The 23,269-nt window shown below is 39.3% G+C and overlaps 1 pseudogene; it reads left to right on the plus strand.

The window, feature by feature from the left end:
• The window catches only part of LOC131760822 (ubiquitin-conjugating enzyme E2 R1 pseudogene), a 77,128-nt pseudogene extending 62,066 nt beyond the window's left edge, over positions 1 to 15,062 (plus strand).
• The last annotated feature ends 8,207 nt before the right edge of the window (positions 15,063 to 23,269 follow it).

Genomic DNA, 23,269 nt, shown 5'->3' on the forward strand with positions numbered 1-23,269 from the left:
GACAGCCCTAAGGAGCTCTCCAGTCTCCTTTCTTAACCAGGAGAACCCCACTCAAGGCCCTAGTTTGAAGAAGCTTCTGCCTGCTTTCAGACATACCTCTCAGCATAGTCCAGCACTAACCCCCATGATAGCTTTGTTGTTCTGTTGTGCTTCGGGTACAGGGAAATGTTATTCTTTTTTATTAGTATATCTATTACTTTCATTTTCTCTTTTTAAACTGCTATATGTTTCAATCAAAGGTGGAACTTCAAAAAGCAAATTTATAATGCTTCCTGGACACACAAGATCTGACAAGGAATCTGCTTTGTTATCTTTTTAAGACCCAAGAAAGTATACAGAATGATGTGGACTTAAAGTCTCTGGTCCAGCATGTAAAGAGTTTGAAAGTTGCCATAACATCCTAACAAGTAAAATGCTAAAATAAAATTAAAATTGACAATTCTTCTTATATTTATCAGAGAAGTGAGGTCACAGCCCAAACCACTGCCCCCAAATTGGAGAGACAGACAGGTAGATACAAGGAAATCACAACTTAACCAGAGCAAAAACCCCACAGGAACCAATACCAGGGTAGGAAAACCTAAGCTGTAATTGAAAAATTTCTGGAGGCTCAGTCTGGACAAGTCTGAGAGTTAAACCTCCAAGGGGCCCCAGTCATCAGGAGGGCCTGACACTTCTGTGAGTTCTACCTACCAGGTTCTCACAGTGAATATTGGAGAAAAATTCTCTCATGCTTCCAGGGAGGGGAAAGGGAGCCATTCTGAAATACCCTATTCTTTTAAAAGGTCTGCCCTCAAGAGAAACTATTTGACCAGAGCCTAACAAATTGGGAGAAGGGAAATATCCAACTCCAGCCTACTCTGGCTGTCCTGTCCCACCTATGGGGTAGAGATGGGGAACTGAGAAGCACTTGTGAAGTTCATAGTCCAGAGCCACAAGCTCACTAAAAGACTGAGACTTAATCATGGGACTAAAAAACGCTTCCCCTTACCCCAACACTTTACCACTATATCACTAAAGTCCTATTTCCTGGAGTTTCCTTTACCCAATACATCATGACTGACTTTCAACAACAACAAAAAAACACAAAGCATACTAAAAGGCAAAAATCAGTTTGAAGAGCAAGCATCAGAACCAGACTCAGATATGGCAGGAATGAGACCTATTATTAGACTCATTATTATGAGACCAGGAATTTTTTTAAAATTATGATTAATATACTAAGGACTCTAATAGAAAAAACTGACAACATGCAAGAACAGATGAGTAACATAAGCAGAGAGATTTGATTGTAAGAAAGAATCAAAAATAAAAGCTAGCAATCATAAACGCTGTAACAGAAATGGAGAATGCCTCCAATAAGCTCATTAGTTGACTGGACATGGCTGAGGAAAAAAAATCTCTGAGCTTGAGCATATGTCAATAGGAACTTCAAAATCTGAAGCAATGAAAATAAAGACCGGAAAAAAAATAAAAAAATAAAAAAATAAAAAAATAAAAAAATATATATCCAAGGACTGCAGAACAACTACAAAAAGTAACACAAGTGGAATGGGACTATCAGAAGCAGAATAACGTATAATAATCAAGTCTGCATCTATATGACCAATCAAATTTCATCTTCTAAGCAGTTCTCCTGGAAGATAAGACAAGTACTCTCACTGTAATTCTTAGTGAAATTTCTTCATAACTAAGTTATAAGCCACCCAAGAAAAGCATCCTTGAAGTCACATCTCACGCAGCAGGGACCAATACAGAAACTGTAAAGACCATAAGTGTAAAGCAGTTTTCATAAGGTGTAAACAAGTGTCGGCAAATGCTCAGCATACACACCATGGCTGATCTAGGTGCCTCGGCAGTACCTCATGACCATTCTCAATGCAATGCACTGGGCAGTCACTTCCAATTTCCTGGAGTTAGCATGCAAAATTAATTCTGTTCACCAACATTTCTTAAGGTGTTTATGGGCAACTTCCTTCTATAAAACATTAATTGGTGAGAATAATAAGGTCAAATGAATTTTAAAATACTGAATCAAAATTATACAAGTTTTTTTCAGACGTAACACTATACATTATAAATTTGTATTTTCTGAACTTCCTAAACCAGGAACAGCTCATAGAATTAGTGTTCCCTGAAACATATTTTGAGAAATAGGGCTCCAGGAATATTCATGGACACACTGTTTAGGGGAAGGTAGAAAAGTTTAGCAGTAGAGAAGCGATCGGCAAATTTTCTCTGTAAAATGCCAGATAGTAAATATTTGGGACTTCTCTGTCACAACCACTCACCTCTGCTGTAGTAGCAAAAAGGCAGCCATGCTCAACACTGACTGTAGCTGTATTCCAATAAAACTTCATTTCGAAAAAGAGGCCTTTGGCTATAGTTTGCCAGCCCCTACTATAGAGGAAAATGAAGATGCTTTGCCACAAAACATTCCTGCATTCAACAAATACTAACTGAGTGCCTACCATGTGTGTTCTAGGTCTATAAATATTGTTGGATGCCATAGTGTTTAGGGCACAGAGACTACAGAGTCCTGGAACCTTCATAGTTTACATTTACATGTGGTTTTTCACTTGATTTTTTTTTAAACAGTATTTTTAGTATCACCATTGCATAGAGGAGGACACAGAACTTCTTTTGGTGGCTGAGCCAGAGATGGCATCTAGGAATGGTAGGTGCATAGGCATACCCTCAGTATGGCATTTCTAAGTCACTTATGCTTCCTGTGTCAACTTGACATTGCCCCCAACTTATAATGTAAGTCCTGCAACTACTGAACCACAATAAAAACATGAAATATTAATTAGCTTTTTCCTTAGGCAGTAGAAATCAATCCAACCCTGCAGTGTTATATGTTCCAGGATGGGACAGATTCTTGAACTGCTCAAAGAAACTGACTGCATCTTTTTCCACATCCAACTCACTACTCCTCTAACTGAATTCAAAACCTGGCCAAAAGCAAGGAAAGATAGAGGCATCCTCTGTTTTTTTCAATGTTTTGTTTTGAAATCCTGATAGAAAAGCTTTATTTAGATCTGGCTAGCCTGCAAAACTTTCCAAACAAAGGCTTCACAGCTTGGTTCTTTTCCAGGTTCTGCTGACTCCTGTAAATCAAGTTAACTTCAGGCGTGTTTGGGCTTCGTTCAAATCACCAGCAGCCTCCACGTCCATGCCTGTTTCCCATGCCAGCTGTTTGGACTACAGCATTCAAATATCTGCTTCCCCCGGTTACACTGTGCCCTTCCTAAGAAAAGAGAACCCAAGAAGATTCAAGCATTTAGCATCTGACAATTACAGAAGCAAGGAAAAGGAAAAAGTTTATAGTGAAAAGAGAGTTTGGCTCCCATGATCACTTTCTTAAGCTCTGTTTCACAATCTTTTCTAACTGTAACCTTTTTGAATAAATGTTAGCCTGTATTTGACAAAAGAAAACACTGATGTCCCCACAGTACTATATATCAAGTTGCTTATGTGAAACAATTAGCATTATGTCCAGACAAAGGACTCCAATTTTAAAAAGAGCTATGCTCCTTGAAATTCCTTAGGTTTGGCTGCCCTGCTGGCCACAGACCCAGCCACTGGAATGTTTAATAGAGCAAATGTTGCTCTCTGCCTAAGTCATTTGTTTCTCTTCCTAGGTTCCCTATGGAAATTTTCCTATGAAACAGATTTGAGAGTCAGGATGAACAAAGAACCTCCTTTTGAACAACTGACTCCCACTCCCCCACCCCCAGTCACAGATGAAAGCAAAAAATGTTCTCAGATTGCACAAGTGAAATTTGGGCCTTACAGGACTTATAAAAGCTAGAAAAAGTGGGGGCCATTCTTCACTGGGTTCAAATGTCTGATCTACATGAAAGCAAATTTCTGGGATTCCCTTTCAGCTGGCATCATTCAGTATAGCTGGTTCCCAAATAAATGTACTGCTACTACATTTGCCTACAGGGATTGTCACCACTCATAAACATCTGTAGATTTAACTCACACCAGAGCTCTGAAGAGTGGGAAATCAGGCATTAATTATTTCCATAAAACAAACCTACCTTGACCCAACAAGGGACAAAAACAAAGCAAAGCAAAACGAAATGACAAGAGACAGGTGTGACTAATGGAAGGCAAAATACAGAGACAAGAGAGAAGATTTGTTCTTAGAAATGTGTAATAGACAGTAAAGAATGACTGACCAGCCTTTAGAACCATGCCTTCTTTTAAAGTCATTGAACAAGGAGGCCATTAGGCCAAGATGGTTCTAATGCTCTGGTGGCCTATAGAAGCAAACCAAATCTAAGCCTATATTTGCCTCAAGGTTACAAAATCAAAATGCTAAGGACAACCAGTCACAAATGGCCAACACGGCTTTCAGCTATACCCAATCAGTAATTTCCTTACTTTGCTTCCACATTTTCTCTATGAAAGCCTCTCCCAGTTCCTGTCAGTGGAGCACTTCTAACCACTTCTGGTTTGGCACTGCTTGATTTAAATAATTATTTGCTCAAATAAACTCTTAAAATTTTTAATATGCCTCAGTTTATCTTATAACAGTTCTGATATCAGAAGAGGGGACTGAAGAAGCTCCCCCACCCCACAGTGTCTAGGGAACAATGGGCAATGAGGTGGAGATACCTGCTGAGTCCCTTCAGCTTGCTGCTTTCTCACTGCCTCTGGAGGCGGTGGGTAAGTCCCTTTTGGATCCTAATGCCACACTTTTTGCATTATGAGCTTTCGAACTTTATTTGACTGTTTCCTTTTCTGAACTGGCTCTGACTGAGAAATCAGGCTGAGTCTGGGGTCAGACTGAAACCTAGCAGGACTCTGCAGGGCCCTCCCAAGGACAAGTCCCTTCATGTCCCCAGCTTCTTATTTGGCCTTCCCAAGAAGTGAGGGAACACAGAAACAAAGGAAAAGGAGTCGAGCAAGAAAAGTAATGATAGCTTAAACAACAGTTCAGCAATAAAACAGAGTCACAGGACACCTAGTTCATCCTCAAGGGATATACATAACAGTCTGACCCATATCTTTGAGTAGTTCTGCAGAAACAAAGATCCCTATCCAGGTGGAGGATGGTGACTACATGCTGACCACAAGCATATAGACTCCATACTAGTTGGACCCAGAAGGTTGATGATTAAGATTCCTGAAACATCACCTGTTACTTCATCAACAACAACCTGAAGAATGTCCATGAGCTGACCACACACCCTACAACCCTCACCCCTAATGTTATCTTTAAAAACCCTTGCCTAAGGACATATTTAAAGTGATGAAGGAAAAAAACCTAAAACCAAGATTACTCTACCCAGCAAGGATCTCATTCAGATTTGATGGAGAAATTAAAACCTTTACAGACAAGCAAAAGCTGAGAGAGTTCAGCACCACCAAACCAGCTTTACAACAAATGCTAAAGGAACTACTCTAGGCAAGAAACACAAGAGAAGAAAAAGACCTACAAAAACAACCCGAAACAATTAAGGAAATGGTAATAGGAACATACATATCGATAATTACCTTAAATGTAAACGGATTAAATGCTCCCACCAAAAGACACAGACTGGCTGAATGGATACAAAAACAAGACCCCTATATATGCTGTCTACAAGAGACCCACTTCAGACCTAGGGACACATACAGACTGAAAGTGAGGGGATTGAAAAAGATATTCCATGCAAATGGAAATCAGAAGAAAGCTGGAGTAGCAATTCTCTTATCAGACAAAATAGACTTTAAAATAAAAACTATTAGAAGAGACAAAGAAGGACACTACATAATGATCAAGGGATCGATCCATGAAGATATAACGATTGTAAATATTTATGCACCCAACATAGGAGCACCTCAATATATAAGGCAAATACTAACAGCCATAAAAGGGGAAATCGACAGTAACACAATCATAGTAGGGGACTTTAACACCCCACTTTCACCAATGGACAGATCATCCAAAAGGAAAATAAATAAGGAAACACAAGCTTTAAATGATACATTACACAAGATGGACTTAATTGATATTTATAGGACATTCCATCCAAAAACAACAGAATACACATTTTTCTCAAGTGCTCATGGAACATTCTCCAGGATAGATCATATATTGGGTCACAAATCTAGCCTTGGTAAATTTAAGAAAATTGAAATTGTATCAAGTATCTTTTCCGACCACAATGCTATGAGACTAGATATCAATTACAGGAAAAGACTGTAAAAAATACAAACACATGGAGGCTAAACAATACACTACTTAATAACGAAGTAATCACTGAAGAAATCAAAGAGGAAATAAAAAAATACTTAGAAACAAATGACAATGGAGACATGACGACCCAAAACCTATGGGATACAGCAAAAGCAGTTCTAAGAGGGAAGTTTATAGCAATACAATCATACCTTAAGAAACAGGCAACATCTCGAATAAACAACCTAACTTTGCACCTAAAGCAATTAGAGAAAGAAGAACAAAAAAAACCCAAATTTAGCAGAAGGAAAGAAATCATAAAGATCAGATCAGAAATAAATGAAAAAGAAATGAAGAAAACAATAGCAAAGATCAATAAAACTAAAAGCTGGTTCTTTGAGAAGATAAATAAAATTGATAAACCATTAGCCAGACTCATCAAGAATAAAAGGGAGAAGACTCAAATCAATAGAATTAGAAATGAAAAAGGAGATGTAACAACTGACACTGCAGAAATACAAAAGATTATTAGAGATTACTACAAGCAACTGTATGCCAATAAAATGGACAACCTGGAAGAAATGGACAAATTCTTAGAAATGCACAAGCAGCTGAGACTGAACCAGGAAGAAATAGAAAATATGAACAGACCAATCACAAGCACTGAAATTGAAACTGTGATTAAAAATCTTCCAACAAACAAAAGTCCAGGACCAGATGGCTTCACAGATGAATTCTATCAAACATTTAGAGAAGAGCTAACACCTATCCTTCTCAAACTCTTCCAAAAGATAGCAGAGGGGAGGAACACTCCCAAACTCATTCTATGAGGCCACCATCACCCTGATACCAAAACCAGACAAAGACGTCACAAAGAAAGAAGACTATAGGCCAATATCACTGATGAACATAGATGCAAAAATCCTCAACAAAATACTAGCAAACAGAATCCAACAGCACGTTAAAAGGATCATACACCATGATCAAGTGAGGTTTATTCCAGGAATGCAAGGATTCTTCAATATATGCAAATCAATCAACGTGATACACCATATCAACAAACTGAAGGAGAAAAACCGAATGATCATCTCAATAGATGCAGAGAAAGCTTTTGACAAAATTCAACACCCATTTATGATAAAAACTCTGCAGAAAGTAGGCATAGAGGGAACTTTCCTCAACATAATAAAGGCCATATATGACAAACCCACAGCCAGCATTGTTCTCAATGGTGAAAAACTGAAACCACTTCCACTAAGATCAGGAATGAGACAAGGTTGCCCACTCTCACCACTCTTATTCTACATAGTTTTGGAAGTTCTAGCCACAGCAATCAGAGAAAAAAAAGAAATAAAAGGAATCCAAATAGGAAAAGAAGAAGTAAAGCTGTCACTGTATGCAGATGACATGATACTATACATAGAGAATCCTAAGGATGCTACCAGAAAACTACTAGAGCTAATCAATGAATCTGGTAAAGTAGCAGGATACAAAAGTAATGCACAGAAATCTCTGGCATTCTTATACACTAATGATGAAAAATCTGAGAGTGAAATTAAGAAAACACTCCCATTTACCATTGCAACAAAAAGAATAAAATATCTAGGAATAAACCTACCTAAGGACACAAAAGACTTGTATGCAGAAAACTATAAGAGACTGATGAAAGAAATTAAAGATGATACAAATAGGTAGAGAAATATACCATGTTCTTGGATTGGAAGAATCAATATTGTGAAAATGACTCTACTACCCAAAGCAATCTACAGATTCAATGCAATCCCTATCAAATTACCATTGGCATTTTTTATAGAACTAGAACAAAAAATTTCACAATTTGTATGGAAACACAAAAGACCCCGAATAGCCAAAGCAATCTTGAGAACGAAAAATGGAGCTGGAGGAATCAGGCTCCCTGACTTCAGACCATACTACAAGGCTACAGTAATCAAGACAGTATGGTACTGGCACAAAACAGAAATATAGATCAATGGAACAGGATAGAAATCCCAGAGATAAACCCACACACACATGGTCATCTTATCTTTGATAAAGGAGGGAAGAATATACAGTGGAGAAAAGACAGCCTCTTCAATAAGTGGTGCTGGGAAAACTGGACAGCTACATGTAAAAGTATGAAATTAAAACACTCCCTAACACCACACACTAAAATAAACTCAAACAGATTAAAGACATAAATGTAAGGCTAGACACTATCAAACTCTTAGAGGAAAACATAGGCAGAACACTCTATGACATAAATCACAGCAAGATCCTTTTTGACCCACCACCTAGAGAAAGGGAAATAAAAACAAAAATAAACAAATGGGACCTAATGAAACGTAAAAGCTTTTGCACAGCAAAGGATACCATAAACAAGACCAAAAGACAACCCTCAGAATGGGAGAAAATATTTGCAAATGAAGCAACTGACAAAGGATTAATATCCAAAATTTATAAGCAATGCATGCAGCTCAATAACAAAAAAACAAACAACCCAATCCAAAAATGGGCAGAAGAACTAAATAGACATTTCTCCAAAGAAGATATACAGATTGCCAACAAACACATGAAAGAATGCTCAACATCATTAATCATTAGAGAAATGCAAATCAAAACTACAATGAGATATCATCTCACACTGGTCAGATTGGCCATCATCAAAAACTCAAGAAACAATAAATGCTGGAGAGGGTGTGGAGAAAAGGGAGCACTCTTGCACTGCTGGTGGGAATGTAAATTGATACAACCACTATGGAGAACAGTATGGAGCTTCCTTAAAAAATTACAAATAGAACTACCATACAACCCTGCAATCCCACTACTGGGCATATACCCTGAGAAAACCATAATTCAAAAAGAGTCATGTACCACAATGTTCATTGCAGCTCTATTTACAATAGCCAGGACATGGAAGCAACCTAAGTGTCCATCAACAGATGAATGGATAAAGAAGATGTGGCACATATATACAATGGAATATTACTCAGCCATAAAAAGAAATGAAACTGAGTTATTTGTAATGAGGTGGATAGACCTGGAGTCTGTCATACAGAGTGAAGTAAGTCAGAAGGAGAAAAACAAATACTGTATGCTAACACATATATATGGAATTTAAGAAAAAAAATGTCATGAAGAGATTAGTGGTAGAACAGAAATAAAACATAGACCTACTAGAGCATGGACTTGAGGATATGGGGAGGGGGAAGGGTAAGCTGTGACGAAGTGAGAGAGTGTCAGGGACATACATACACTACCAAATGTAAATTAGATAGCTAGTGGGAAGCTGCCGCATAGCACAGGGAGATCACCTCTGTGCTTTGTGACCACCTAGAGGGGTGGGATAGGGAGGGTGACGCAAGAGGGAAGAGATATGGGAACATATGTATATGTATAACTGATTCACTTTGCTGTAAAGGATAAACTAACACACTATTGTAAAACAGTTATACTCCAATAAAGATGTTTAAAAAAATAAAAGAAAAAGAAAAAATAAATAAATAAAAATAAACACCCTTGCCTGAAAGTCATCAGGGAGTTTGGGTCTTTTGAGCATGAGATGCCCATTCCCCTTGCTTGGCAACCTGCAATAAATGCTGTACTTTCCTTCACTATAACACAGTGTCAGTAGATTGGCTTTGTTGCACATCCAACAAGCAGACCCAAGTTCAGTTCAGTAACGGGAGTGGCTCTTGGTCTTGGTGCTAGGGGAAACACTGACTGAAACTGCCCACCCTGGCCAGGCAAAGACAGTAACAATTTGCATGAGTTATTTTACGACAGGAGCTACTGGAAAGAACAAAGAACTAACAAGCCACCACCAACCAGCAGAATACAGTAAAGGTCAAAAAGAGAGAGGAGATGCTGGTCCACATGTCCTAGCAACCTCCCAAAATCCTCCTCACTGGAATCCATCTTGGCTCAGTGGTTGCACGCGCCACCAGAAAGGACCCCGAGTCAGAATGATTGGCCAGAGACAACCCGGAAACTAATCCCATCACCATAAAACCCGAGACTGCAAGCCATATGGCGGAGCAGTCCTCCTGGGTTCCCTTACCCTCATGCTCTCCACCCGGGCACCCCTTCCCAATAACGTCTCTTGCTTTGTCAGCAAGTGGGTCTCCTCAGACAACTCATTTCTGAGTGTTAGACAAGAGCTCACTCTCGGGCCCTGGAAGGGGTCCCCCTTCCTGCAACATTTCGAGGAAAGTATCTTCAGTACTTCTTTGGGAAATGCCTCTTTCATTCATGAGGTCATTCAATACTCCCAGGTATATTTATTGTTTGTCCTGGCTGAAGTCTTACAAGATATTCAAAAATATATTTTTTTAAGTAGCTCTATAGTAAAAGTTAGCCAAATTGGAAACTGATATTCAGAGCCTGATAGGAAGTTCTTTTTTAGGCCTTCTCCCCTAAACTAAATGAAACCATGTACCTAGAGAGAAAGAAAAACATTCCAAAGACAAACAGCTCTAAATCCAGAACATATGAATCTTTTGATTTCCATCTTAGTTGAAGCTCTCCCTTATATAAAAAAAAGCAAATTAAAAATGATGTAGTTGAATGAATCAGTCAGCCTTGCTATCATTCAGGTTGCAATTCAATTCTTCGAGGAATTAAAAACAACTGTACTTGCCTTACAAATCAAGTCTTTACAAGAACATAAATTGCCCACCTAATCTTTTTACTAATCCCCAAACCTCACCTATTCACTTGAAAATTCTTGTAGTTATTGCAAAATTCTGGATTTAGGAAACAAAAGTCCTTCTTGGTGGGATCTGCATTCCTTCCCTGTGCCTTTGAGATGTAAATGTTCTATCCAGTCTTCTCTAGGAACTGTGGAACATCTTTTTGATATGCAAATTTCAAGAGGTAATCCTTATTAGAGGGGAAGAAAAAGAAAAAATGGGGAAAGACTATTTGAAAACTAGACAAGTGAAAAATCTTAATGAAAGCTGAAAGATCTCTGTTTTCATCTGTCTATATATTTGTGTGTGTCTGTGTACACGTTATGGATGTGTTATATTTTTCTACCTCTGGATGGTATTGCTAAAACTAATTTACTGTTTTTGTTTTTTTTATTTTTGTTTTATATTGGAGTATAGTTGATTAACAATGTTGTATTAATTTCAGGTGTACAGCAAAGTGATTCAGTTATACATGTATCTATTCTTTTTCAAGTTCTTTTCCCATCTAGGTTATTACAGAATATTGAGCAGAGTTCCCTGTGCTGTACAGTAGGTCTTTGTTGGTTATCTATTTTAAATATAGCAGTGTATACATGTCAATTCCAAACTCCCAATCTATCCCTCCCCCCAACCCTTCCCCACTGGTAACCGTAAGTTCATTCTCTAAATCTGTGAGTCTGTTTCTGTTAATTTTTAAAGAGCTCTATTTGTTAGGGAACCATCGAATGAAACCTGTCTCAGCCAGATATGATAATAACCACTGGCAAGAGTTGCCTCACAACAGGAGGTCCCAATAAGGAACACAGGGCTGCCACCGAAAACTAACCAGGAGAAATCATGAGGGAGCAAAAGGAGGCAAGAGACACCAGCCCATAATATGTCCTGCCAACCTTCTAGAAACCCTCACACTAGACTCCATCTTGGTTGAGAGATGCGTGTGCCACCAGGAAGGACCCCTGAGTCAAACCAAACAAAGGCAAGATGACTGGCCAGATACAACCCAGAAACTAACCCCATTACCATAAAACCTGAGACTGTGAACCATGTGGCAGAGCAGTTCTCCTGGGTTCCCTTACCCTACTGCTCTCTGCCCGGGTACCCCTTCCCAATAAAACCTTTTGCTTTGTCAGTACATGTGTCTCCTCTGACAATTCATTTCCAAGTGTTAGACAAGTGCCTACTCTCGGGCCATGGAAGGGGACCCCCTTCCTGCAACTAATTTAATTGGCTTAAAGTCAAACAAATGCTACGTAAATTAAGTATGCTCTCAGAACTATAAACACTAACTCAAACGTTTTTCAAGTGCATGTGATCTAGGATAATCTTCCGTAAATAAAAGCTAGTTTCAGTTTGTTGCTTTAATTAAAACAAGCATGTCTTCAGAATTACCAGCATTAAATTTAATGCAGACATGCAACTTTTATTCTCCCTGGATTTACTAGTCAAATAAGTTATTTCTGTTACAAAATTTGCCAACAAGAAAAGAACTTTTAAAAAGATAATGGTTAGCTCTTTAACATCTGGTAGAATTTTCTTGACTAATGTAAACATGATTGTTATGAAGGTGTAAATCAAATAGATGTAAGTGGAGTAAAAGTTTATAAAACTTTTCAACAGTGATGAGATATGTCTACTTAAAAATAGTTTCTAAAGTCTTTTGGTAACTTGGAAGCTTAGCGTATCACCATATTAAGTGATGGAAATTCACTGACTCTCTAGGTCATTTTCAAATAAGATAAAAATACTGAAACAGTGATTAATCAATATAGGTTTATCTACTTCTGGCTCCCTATTAAAGAAAAAAGAGTGGTTATAATTAACTTTGAGGTTTACTTGAAAATTTTGATTACCTATTTCTGTAAAAAATTTAATTTGCATATTTCAGCAATTCTAAGGTACACTTCTTTTTTTTCAAATTTAATACATTGAACTTGGATTTTCTTACAATCCAAGGAGTTGCATTCACAATCCCTGCCAGCCAGGCAGCGTCACAACTGAGCTGTCATTGCTGGCATATGCCCCATTGGTCACAGTTGTTCATATGAATGTCATCACCTCTGTTGAGTTATATGCAATCTGGCACTACAGTGCTGAATTTAATTGCTGTCTAAACGTTTTCAAAAACCTTTCATTACGATTCAGCATTTAAACAAAATGTTTGGAGAATGCAGAAAGGCACAGAAACACAGCAGAGGAATATAAATTTGACATGAGTGAAACAAACAGTCTATTGTGTATGCAGAAAGACATGGAAACTGAGCAGAAAATACTCCTTGTAGGAAGAATGACCACGCTTCCATATTTTCTTATAAAGGAATAACTGAGTGCTTTATAGGAACTAAGAAAAAAGATGTTTACAAGTAGATAATGTTGTATTTCATTACTGAGATGTGTGCAAAGGACTATCTATCACAAGTCAGCGAATACCAATGGAAACAGGAGAAACTGCCAGATACTCAGAAAAGCTGAGACATTTCAAAGCAATAATTGGCTTCTGAACCAATTCATATGCAGTTGTTCCTTTCTTTTTTAGTAGTACATAAAATAATGGTGAGTCTTGCAATTGATGGAATCCTAAAGTTGATGAAATATATCTTCATCATGGCTGAGTATCAAGTAAACCTTGATAAGTTTGAAGTAATATGTTGTACTGTACTTATGACTCACACACAGAATCTCTTCCTCTTCTTCAAGACCTCCAGGCCTATAAACCCTCAAAGCCATAACACACACGTCCAATCTTGAACACCATCTGAAGGGACAGTCTGTAAAGCATTATCTATGCCTAGCCAGCTACGTGGGGAATTGTGTGTTGCCTTTCATGCTTCAGACCTAGAGAGCTTCTAGAAAACAGGTTCAAGTCATCAATCAGGTTTACTTATTTAATGGAAGAGATGAGTAGGAGAACACATCCACCCCATAGCATAGCCTAAAAGTCAGCCTGTAAGAGTATTAGGTGCTACAAGTTAATTCCCCAACCTCACAAATCAGATTAATCATTCTTACTCCTGTGCACAGAGTGGCGTAACTGGAAATATTCTTCTAATGCTGTTCCCTCTTGAGAAGTGGAGCACAAGTCTATTAATTTTCTAGGACTACTATTAAAAATTACCACCAGGGCTTCCCTGGTGGCACAGTGGTTGGGAGTCCGCCTGCTGATGCAGGGGACACGGGTTCGTGCCCCGGTCCGGGAAGATCCCACATGCCGCGGAGCAGCTAGGCCCGTGAGCCACGGCCGCTGAGCCTGCGCGTCCGGAGCCTGTGCTCCGCAATGGGAGAGACCACAACAGTGAGAGGCCCGCGTATCAGGGATAAAACAAACAAACAAACAAAAAAACACACACCAGTTTAGTGTCTTAAAACAACAGTAATCTGGCAGCATGGGCCGGACAGAGGCGAGCAAGTGGCGCAGGGCCAGAGCAAGTGGAGCGCTCAGGCCCGGAGGGCAGCGAGGAGGAGGAGGCCATGTCCAGCTCTGGCTCAGGTCTCCCGCGCGCCCAGACCCGGGACTCTTGCATCACACCAAGGCCCGGCCACTGGTGCCCTGCTCAAAGGGTCACAGGAGGGGACAGGGGAGGACTGCTGGGTGACCCTGGTGGACGGGGCGACCTGTACAACTGGGAGGTGGCCATTTTCGGGCCCAACTCCTACCATGAGGGCAGCTGCTTCAAGGCGCGCCTCAAGTTTCCCGACTACTACCTAACTCCCGCAACCACCGCCGGACTTTCGTTTCCTGACCAAGGTGACATCTACAGCGACATCTACAAGACGCTGACATGCGCGTCTCAAGGCTCCACACACTGTGCCGGGTGAGGACCCCCGGGCGGGCAGCTGCCCTCGAAACATCGGAACCCCACCTGAGCCTCAGGACCACCCTCCTGCGCGTCACCTCCCTCCTCAATAACCCGACCCCTCCTCACCAGCCGTCATGATGTGCAGGAAGTGGAAAAAGAGCAAAGGCAAGGAGCCGGAGCACAGAGGCTGAATCATCCCAAAGCAGGTCCTAGGACCAAGGTGGACGCGAAGCGCGGCGGCACGAGAGTGCCCTTCACGCGAGCTGTGAGCGCTGCGTGAAGACCAAGGCGCAGGCGCAAGCGCAGGCGCAGGCGCAGGAGGAGGCTTTGAGCTCTTACGCCAGCCCCGCTGTTGCGAGTACCGCGAGGCCGAGGCCCAGCCCGAGGCTGCTATCGGGAAGATGAGGATGACTCCGCAACTAGGAGTCCTGACTGAGTCCTCCACCGAATAAACTTACAAGTTTTACCTAAAACAAACAAAACAACAACAACAAACAGAAACGTACTTTGAAAGTTCTAGAGGCCAGAAGTCCAAAATCAAGGTGTCAGCAGCATTGGTACCTTTTGGAGGCTCTGAGAGAGAATCCATTCCTTACCTTTTTTCTACTTTTTTCATGGTTGATGGCAATCCTTGGTATTCCTCAACTTGTAATTACATAACTCTAGTCCCTGCCTGCATCTTCACATGGCTTCCCCCTGTAACCCTGTGCCAAATCTCCCTCCCCTTTCTCTTACAAGGATACCAGTCATTGGATTCATAGCCTATCCTAAATCTTAGATAATCGCATCCCAAGATCTTTAATTTAATTACATCTGCAAAGATCCTATTTCAAAATAAGATCACATTCACAGGTACACATTCACAAGTCACAAAGACTTGGACAGATCTTTTGGGGGAATACTAAACAATCCTTACGAAAGCATGAGAACAAGGATTCTCCCCTTACCTCTCTTTTTTTCCAGGAACTGTGCCAGGTACCAGAGATCCATAAATGAGTAAAATCAATTCAGTCCCTGTCCTCATTCTTCACCTTCCCTACTGCCAATGGCCTATTAGAATGGTCTCCTAATTTTTCTCCCAGCCTCAAGTCTAACTGATCTGCCAGATCTGAAACAAAATGAAGCAAAACAAAGAAACCCTATAATAGCAGAAACAGGCAAGATTATGCTGCAATAACCACTGTATCTCAGTGTCTTATAACAACAAAGATTTGTATCTTATTCATGTATGTGACAAATAGCTGAGGGTTTTCTTTATGTCATTCTCACTCAAGGACCAAGGTTTATGCTTCCATAAGACCTAAGGCAGGAAAAGACTCAATGGCAAATCAGATAGTGTCTCTTAAAGTTTCTGTGCAGATGTGGCATACATTAGCATCGGTCAAAGTAAGTTATGTAGCCATACCTAGGTTCAAAGGCAGACGGGGAAGTACAATACTAATATAGGCTTAGAAGTGGGAAGAACTGAAAATATTTGGTGAATAGCTCAAATAACTACCATAATCATTCTACCGTTCAAATATTTTTAATGGATTTATCTCACCTACCAGCTCAAGTTTACACTCTTTAGCATGGCACTCCAGGTTCTGTAGAGGGATCCCAATCTCAATTTTCAGCCTCATTTCTCTCTCCTTCACTGCCACATATATATGCTCCAGCTACACTAAATTTGATTATTCACAATTCCCTGCCATGCCATGCTCTCTCTAGCCTCCAGGCATTTGTTCACACTGTTCCCTTTACCTGAAACAACCTTTGCCTTAATTCATTCTCCAAGTTTTTTCTTAAAGGTGTCTTCCTCTTTGAAGCTGTCTCCTTAGGTAGAATTAATCCCTCCATCTGCAAAAACATTTCATTTTTATTTATCTCATTCCTTCACTGATTTATTTACTCAAGAAGCAAATCATGTGCCAGGCACTGTGCTGCAATAAGAGAAAAGTACATAGCTCCAGTCCTGGAACAGTTATCATGTAGTGGGGGAGAAAGAAAAGTAACAGGCAATTACAACTCAAATTTGTACATGCCACTCTAGAAGAAGTATGAGGTGCTGTGGGAACCCCTGGCACAGTGGCAGTTTCCCAGAGGATAGGATGGTTAAAATGAGATCAGAGGTATTATAGTTAGCCAAGAAAAGGAGTGGGGAGGAGAAAGCTCTGGGTAGAGAGAAAAGCCTGTATGAAGCTCAAGAAGAGAGAACACGTGGTGAGTTTGGAGAACTGAAAATATGTACTTAAAAAATACAGGGGAAATATGTGGCATACACTGTAAAGCAAATTGAAGACCAAACCACAGTTCCTGAATTGGAGAACAAATGCGTGCCTATTTCCTACTTTTGTGATTCAACATGGGGATTGGTTCCTTAATTTAGCTTCCTTAACCTATCAATTTTTCTAAGAGAGATATTTCTCTTTGTCCCTTAATGCTACCCCCTATCATTATGTTTCCTTCTTTTTTTGCTATGCATTTTCTTGCTTAGAATTTTAGTATTCTATAAATATTATTCAATATTAATATTGTTACATCAACTTTTTTGTATATAATTTTCATTTTTAATCATTCCATATCATTTTGTGTAAGGCATACCTATAAACAGCTTATATTTTATTTTTTTAACCAGGTTTTTTAATCCAGTATTAGAAAAGTGAGTTTAATCTGAGGCTATTTACTGTAATTATTGATATATTTGGATTTCTACCATCTTACTCTATATGTATATATTTTGGCTGCACCGGGCCTTAGTTGCGGCATGTGGGATCTTTGTTGCTGCATGCGGTATCTTTAGTTGAGGCATGCGAACTCTTAGTTGTGGCACATGTGATCTAGTACCATGACCAGGGATCGAACCCAGGCCCCCTGCATTGGGAGCATGCAGTCTTACTGGACCACCAGAGAAGTCCCTATGTCTTATTTTTTGCTATTTATTTCTACTGTTTTTCTCTGTTTTGCTATCTTTCATTAAATAGATTTCTCAAACTTCTTTCTTTTTGCTTTCCAGTTTGGAAGTTATGCATTTTGTGCTTGTTTTTTTTTTAGCAAGCATTTATAATATGATGACAAAGCCAATCAGTATCTCTTTTCTCTACTGAAAAAGACAAGGACCTTAGCACATAATAACTTCCTCTGCCTCATAACTTCCAAGTTATTATGTGGTATTTTATTTCTAGTGTTTTCAAACACAAACACAAATATGGTTATGCTTGTTACTTTATGGAAAGTATTTTTTAGAATTATATTCTATGTTTTACTGCTTCCTTTATCATCACTTCTTTTACCCCATAGCTTCACTCTGCAATCATTTTTCTTTTTCCTGAAGTATAGTCTGCATGGCTATTTAGAGTACTACTCTCAGACCTGGATATATGGCCCTGATGTCTGACCTAGCACTTTAAAGGGTCCCTGTGGCCCTCCATCCAGTGTGCCCATCTTTAAGAACTAAGGAATCCAGGAGCTGAAGAAGATATACCCATCTGAGCATGTACCTCTTGCTTTCTTCTGGACCATTTTCCAAAGATTCAGGACCCTGGAATTTCCTGCCTGGGTGGCAAATGTTAGGGGCAGACTTCTGGTCTAAGTTTCTGGTCCCCATGGAACTTTAGCTCCTGCTCTTTGTTACTAGTTCCTTTCCAGTTTTCAATATGTGTAAGTTTTCCAGTATTCATGTTGAGCTCAGCTGTGTACTTAATAAATCTATATGTTTTGAGTAGAAGGATTGTTGAGGGCGAGGGGACACTGGACTTAGCAAGTGCTAAGTGCACTTCCTTAACCTTAATTTTAACATGTAAATTAAGTGTAAAATTTAAGTGAAGTAAAATTAATTGAATTACATTAATTTTAAAATTAATTTAAATTGCTATACATTAAGTAATCCTCTTACTGTGGCCCAAATCATACCTTGGACTAGGTCTGATTAACTGTATGACCTAGGGCAAATTACTTTATCACGACTTCCTTCCAAAGAGTATGGCATGGAAAGAGGGGACAAAGGGATAATGTGACAGCTGAAAAACCTGACAAACACTTTCTACCAGGTGATCAAGGTTACCATCAAAGGTGATAAGTAATGTTAATAATAGGCACTCTTTTATTTCTTTCTTTTTTTTTTTTTTTTTTTTTTTTTTTTGCTGTACACGGGCTTTCTCACCGCTGTGGCCTCTCCCGTTGTGGAGCACAGGCTCCGGACGCACAGGCTCAGTGGCCATGGCTCACGGGCCCAGCCGCTCCGCGGCATGTGGGATCTTCCCGGACCGGGGCACGAACCTGTGTCCCCTGTATCAGCAGGCGGACTCTCAACCATTGCACCACCAGCGAAGCCCCAATAATAGGCACTCTTGATACAACGTGATAAGAATGGTACTTTACCTCTATGGTCTTCTTCTCCAAAGCCGAATCTAATCATGAGAAAAATATCAGACTCCAATGAGGGACATTCTACAAAATACCTGACCAGCAACTCAAAACTGTCAAAGTCATAAAAAAAAAAAAAGTCTGAGAAACTGCTACAACCTGGAGGAGCCTAAGGAGACATGACTAATAAATTTAACGTAGTATCCTAGATGGGATTCTAGAACAGATAAAGGAATTAGTTAAAAACTAAGATAATCTGAATAAAATATGAACTTTACTTAACATATTAGTTCGTTAATTATAGCAGATATACCATACTCATAATGTAAGATGTTAATAATAGGGAAAACTAGATGTGGGGTATATGAGAACTCTCTTCACAAATTTTCTATAAATCTAAAACTATTCTAAAATTAAAAGTTCATTTTAAAAGATTTTTTAAAACCAATAAAAAGGAAAAGATTGGATGAAATAAAGTATGAATGATAAAGCAATTTTAGCCTGAATATTCTGATATCAAAATATAAAATAATAAATCTCCAAGGTTAGCAAGAATAGAAAGAAAACCTCTTGTTAGAGATAGGAAATTGGATGATGCAACTTCAACAATGTTTGTATCCATAAATATTGTTATTGTTTCATATGTATCAATTTGTACCTTGTCTACCCAGCATTAGATGAACCTATACTGATACACTAAGACACAATTCATTCATTTTGACTGGAGTATGGTAGTCCCATGTATGAGTATACTATAATGTATTGATGCAGTCCCTCAATGATGAGCATTCACGTTCTTCCCAATTTTTCACCCATATAAGCACAGCAATAAATATCTCTGCACGCCTCCTTGCACATATGAACAAGAGATTCATAGGCATATATATAATTAGGATAGCATACACACAAAGCTATTAGATACTGCCAATTTGCTCTCCAGAGTGTTTGTACCTGTTTATATCCAGCCAATGTGTCCAAAAGCTTCATTTTTCTGCATATTCATGAACCCTTTGAATACTATTTCACTTTTTAATTGAATTCCCCTTAAATAATAATAGTTAGACATCTTTTCATACATGTATTTGCCTCAGATTTCCTGTTCTATGAGTTGGATATGATTAAAAACTGCCCATTTTTCCCTTGGTTTGCCTTTATTTTTCTTAAATGATTTAGAGAAGTTCTTAGGTTTGTGATACTAATTCTTTGCTGGTTATACTTGTTAGAAATATCCTATCTCTTTACTGCTTATGGTATTTCTTATGGTGTCTCTTGACTGCTTATGGTATTTTTTGTCACATAAAATTAGTAAATTGTAATCTAGTAGAATTCTTTTTTTAAATGATTTGCAAAATTTTCATGTATTTAAGGTTATTTCAATGTGAAAATTATATCCTTCTATATTTTATCTAAAAGTTTTAATTATTTATTTTTTGGCCATGCTGCATGACTTGAGGTATCAAACCCAGGCCCATGACAGTGAAAGCATTGAGTCTCAACCACTGGACCGCCAGGGAATTCCCACTCTCTAAAAGTTTTAACAGTACTATTTTCCACATTTAAATATTCAGTCTACATGGACTCTTATTTTTCTTCATGGTATAAGGTAGGGATCTAACTGCATTTTTTTCTATGTGGAAAATCAACTTTTCTCACATTATTTATTGAATAGTTTATTCTTTACTCATTGATTGTAATGCCATCTTTGTTACAAATCGATTTCTGGGTTCTGTGATACATTCCACTGGTTATGTCCCTTATTTAAATGCAGACTTCTGGGTTTTAACCAAAGATTCTAATTCAACCCATCCAGAATGGAACCCATGAATCCACAGTTTTAACAGTAAACCCCATTGTTCTGATGGAAACGGCCCACAAAGTGCATTTTAAGGATAATCCTGCACTTTGGGAAACAACAGAGAATGGCAGAATCCAGGACAGGGATTCCTTCCTCTTTATTTATTTATTTTTTAATTAATTAATTAATTTATATTTTATTTTTGGTTGTGTTGGGTCTTCGCTGCTGCCTGTTGGCTTTCTCTAGTTGCGGTGAGCAGGGGCTACTCTTCGTTGGGGTGCACAGGCTACTCAGCGCAGTTGCTTCTCTTGCTGCAGAGCATGGGCTCTAGGCCACACAGGCTTCAGTACTGCAGCACACAGCCTCAGTAGTCGTGGCTCACGGGCTCCAGAATGCAGGCTCAGTAGTTGTGGCGCACGGGCTTAGTTGCTCTGCAGCATGTGTTATCTTCCCAGACCCGGGCTCGAACCTGTGTCCCCTGCATTGGCAGGCAGATTCTTAACCACTGCACCACCAGGGAAATCCTGATTCCTTCCTCTTACAACACTCTATGACATAAATCACAGCAAGATCCTTTTTGACCCACCTCCTAGAGAAATGGAAATAAAAACAAAAATAAACAAATGGGACCTAATGAAACTTAAAAGCTTTTGCACAGCAAAGGATACCATAAACAAGAGCAAAAGACAACCCTCACAATGGGAGAAAATAGTTGCAAATGAAGCAACTGACAAAGGATTAATCTCTAAAATTTATAAGCAACTCATGCAGCTCAATAACAAAAACACAAACAACCCAATCCGAAAATGGGCAGAAGAACTAAATAGACATTTCTCCAAAGAAGATATACAGATTGCCAACAAACACATGAAAGAATGCTCAACATCATTAATCATTAGAGAAATGCAAATCAAAACTACAATGAGATACCATCTCACACCAGTCAGAATGGCCATCATCAAAAAATCTAGAAATAATAAATGCTGGAGAGGGTGTGGAGAAAAGGGAACACTCTTGCACTGCTGGTGGGAATGTAAATTGATACAGCCACTATGGAGAACAGTATGGAGCTTCCTTAAAAAACTACAAATAGAACTACCATATGACCCAGCAATCCCACTACTGGGCATATACCCCGAGAAAACCATAATTCAAAAAGAGTCATGTACCACAATGTTCATTGCAGCTCTATTTACGATAGCCAGAACATGGAAACAACCTAAGTGTCCATAAACAGATGAATGGATAAAGAAGATGTGGCACATATATACAATGGAATATTACTCAGCCATAAAAAGAAATGAAACTGAGTTATTTGTAGTGAGGTGGATGGACCTGGAGTTTGTCATACAGAGTGAAGTAAGTCAGAAGGAGAAAAACAAATACTGTATGCTAACACATATATCTGGAATCTAAGAAAAAAAAATGTCATGAAGAGACTAGGGGTAGGATGGGAATAAAACACAGACCTACTAGAGCATGGACTTGAAGATGGGGGAGGGGGAAGGGTAAGCTGTGACGAAGTGAGAGAGTGGCATGGACGTATATACACTACCAAACGTAAGGTGGATAGCTAGTGGGAAGCAGCCGCATGGCACAGGGAGATCAGCTAGGTGGTTTGTGACCACCTAGAAGGGTGGGATAGGGATGGTGGGAGGGAGACGCAAGAGGGAAGAGATATGGGAACATATGTATATGTATAACTGATTCACTTTGTTGTATAGGAGAAACTAACACACTATTGTAAAACAGTTATGCTCAAAGAAAGATGTTAAAAAAAAAAAACTTCTTTTTCTATGTGGTATCTGAAACTTTTTCATAATTCAACAGCCCATTTCAAAGCAATTTGACTCACAGAAGTCTAATTTCAGAGGGAAAGATTAAACCCTCTTTCCCTCGCTCTAAACTTAATACCAAGCAGGTGAGTATACCTAAATAGCTAACTTCCCCATGGTAATTAACAGTAGACTTACCTTCACCCTTGAAGCACTGACAAAGGCTCTCTCCTTGACCAAGCTTGAATCAGGCTCCTTTGGGTCCTTTTTCTGACAAGGCCCCTGATCTTGGGCTCTGTCCTTGGCCTTTTAAATTCAGTTTTCACAAAACTCCAGTTTAGTGAAAACTCCCCATCCTTGATATCTAATCAAATTTCTCATCCCCCCTCACTGTTCTCAGGTATCTTATTACCCTGGCCCACTTGCTGCAAATCTCCTGTCAAGCCAGCATCCCCCTACCCCTGCTGTTTTCTTAGTCATTTTACATCCACCAATCCCCACCCTGCTCCTTGGGTATAACTCTTCACTTTTCCTTGGTGTATTTGGAGTTGCACTCCATCTCACTCCCCTACTACAAAACTCCATTATAATAGCCCCCTTGAATAAAGTCTGCCTTGCCATCTTTAACAAGTGTCCTGAATATTTCTTCTTTAACACCACATTGACAAGTGTAATCTCTTTGTAGCTAGCCCTCACCA

The sequence above is a fragment of the Kogia breviceps genome, chromosome 8 (genome assembly GCF_026419965.1).
Source record: "Kogia breviceps isolate mKogBre1 chromosome 8, mKogBre1 haplotype 1, whole genome shotgun sequence".
Taxonomy (NCBI): Eukaryota; Metazoa; Chordata; class Mammalia; order Artiodactyla; family Physeteridae; genus Kogia; species Kogia breviceps.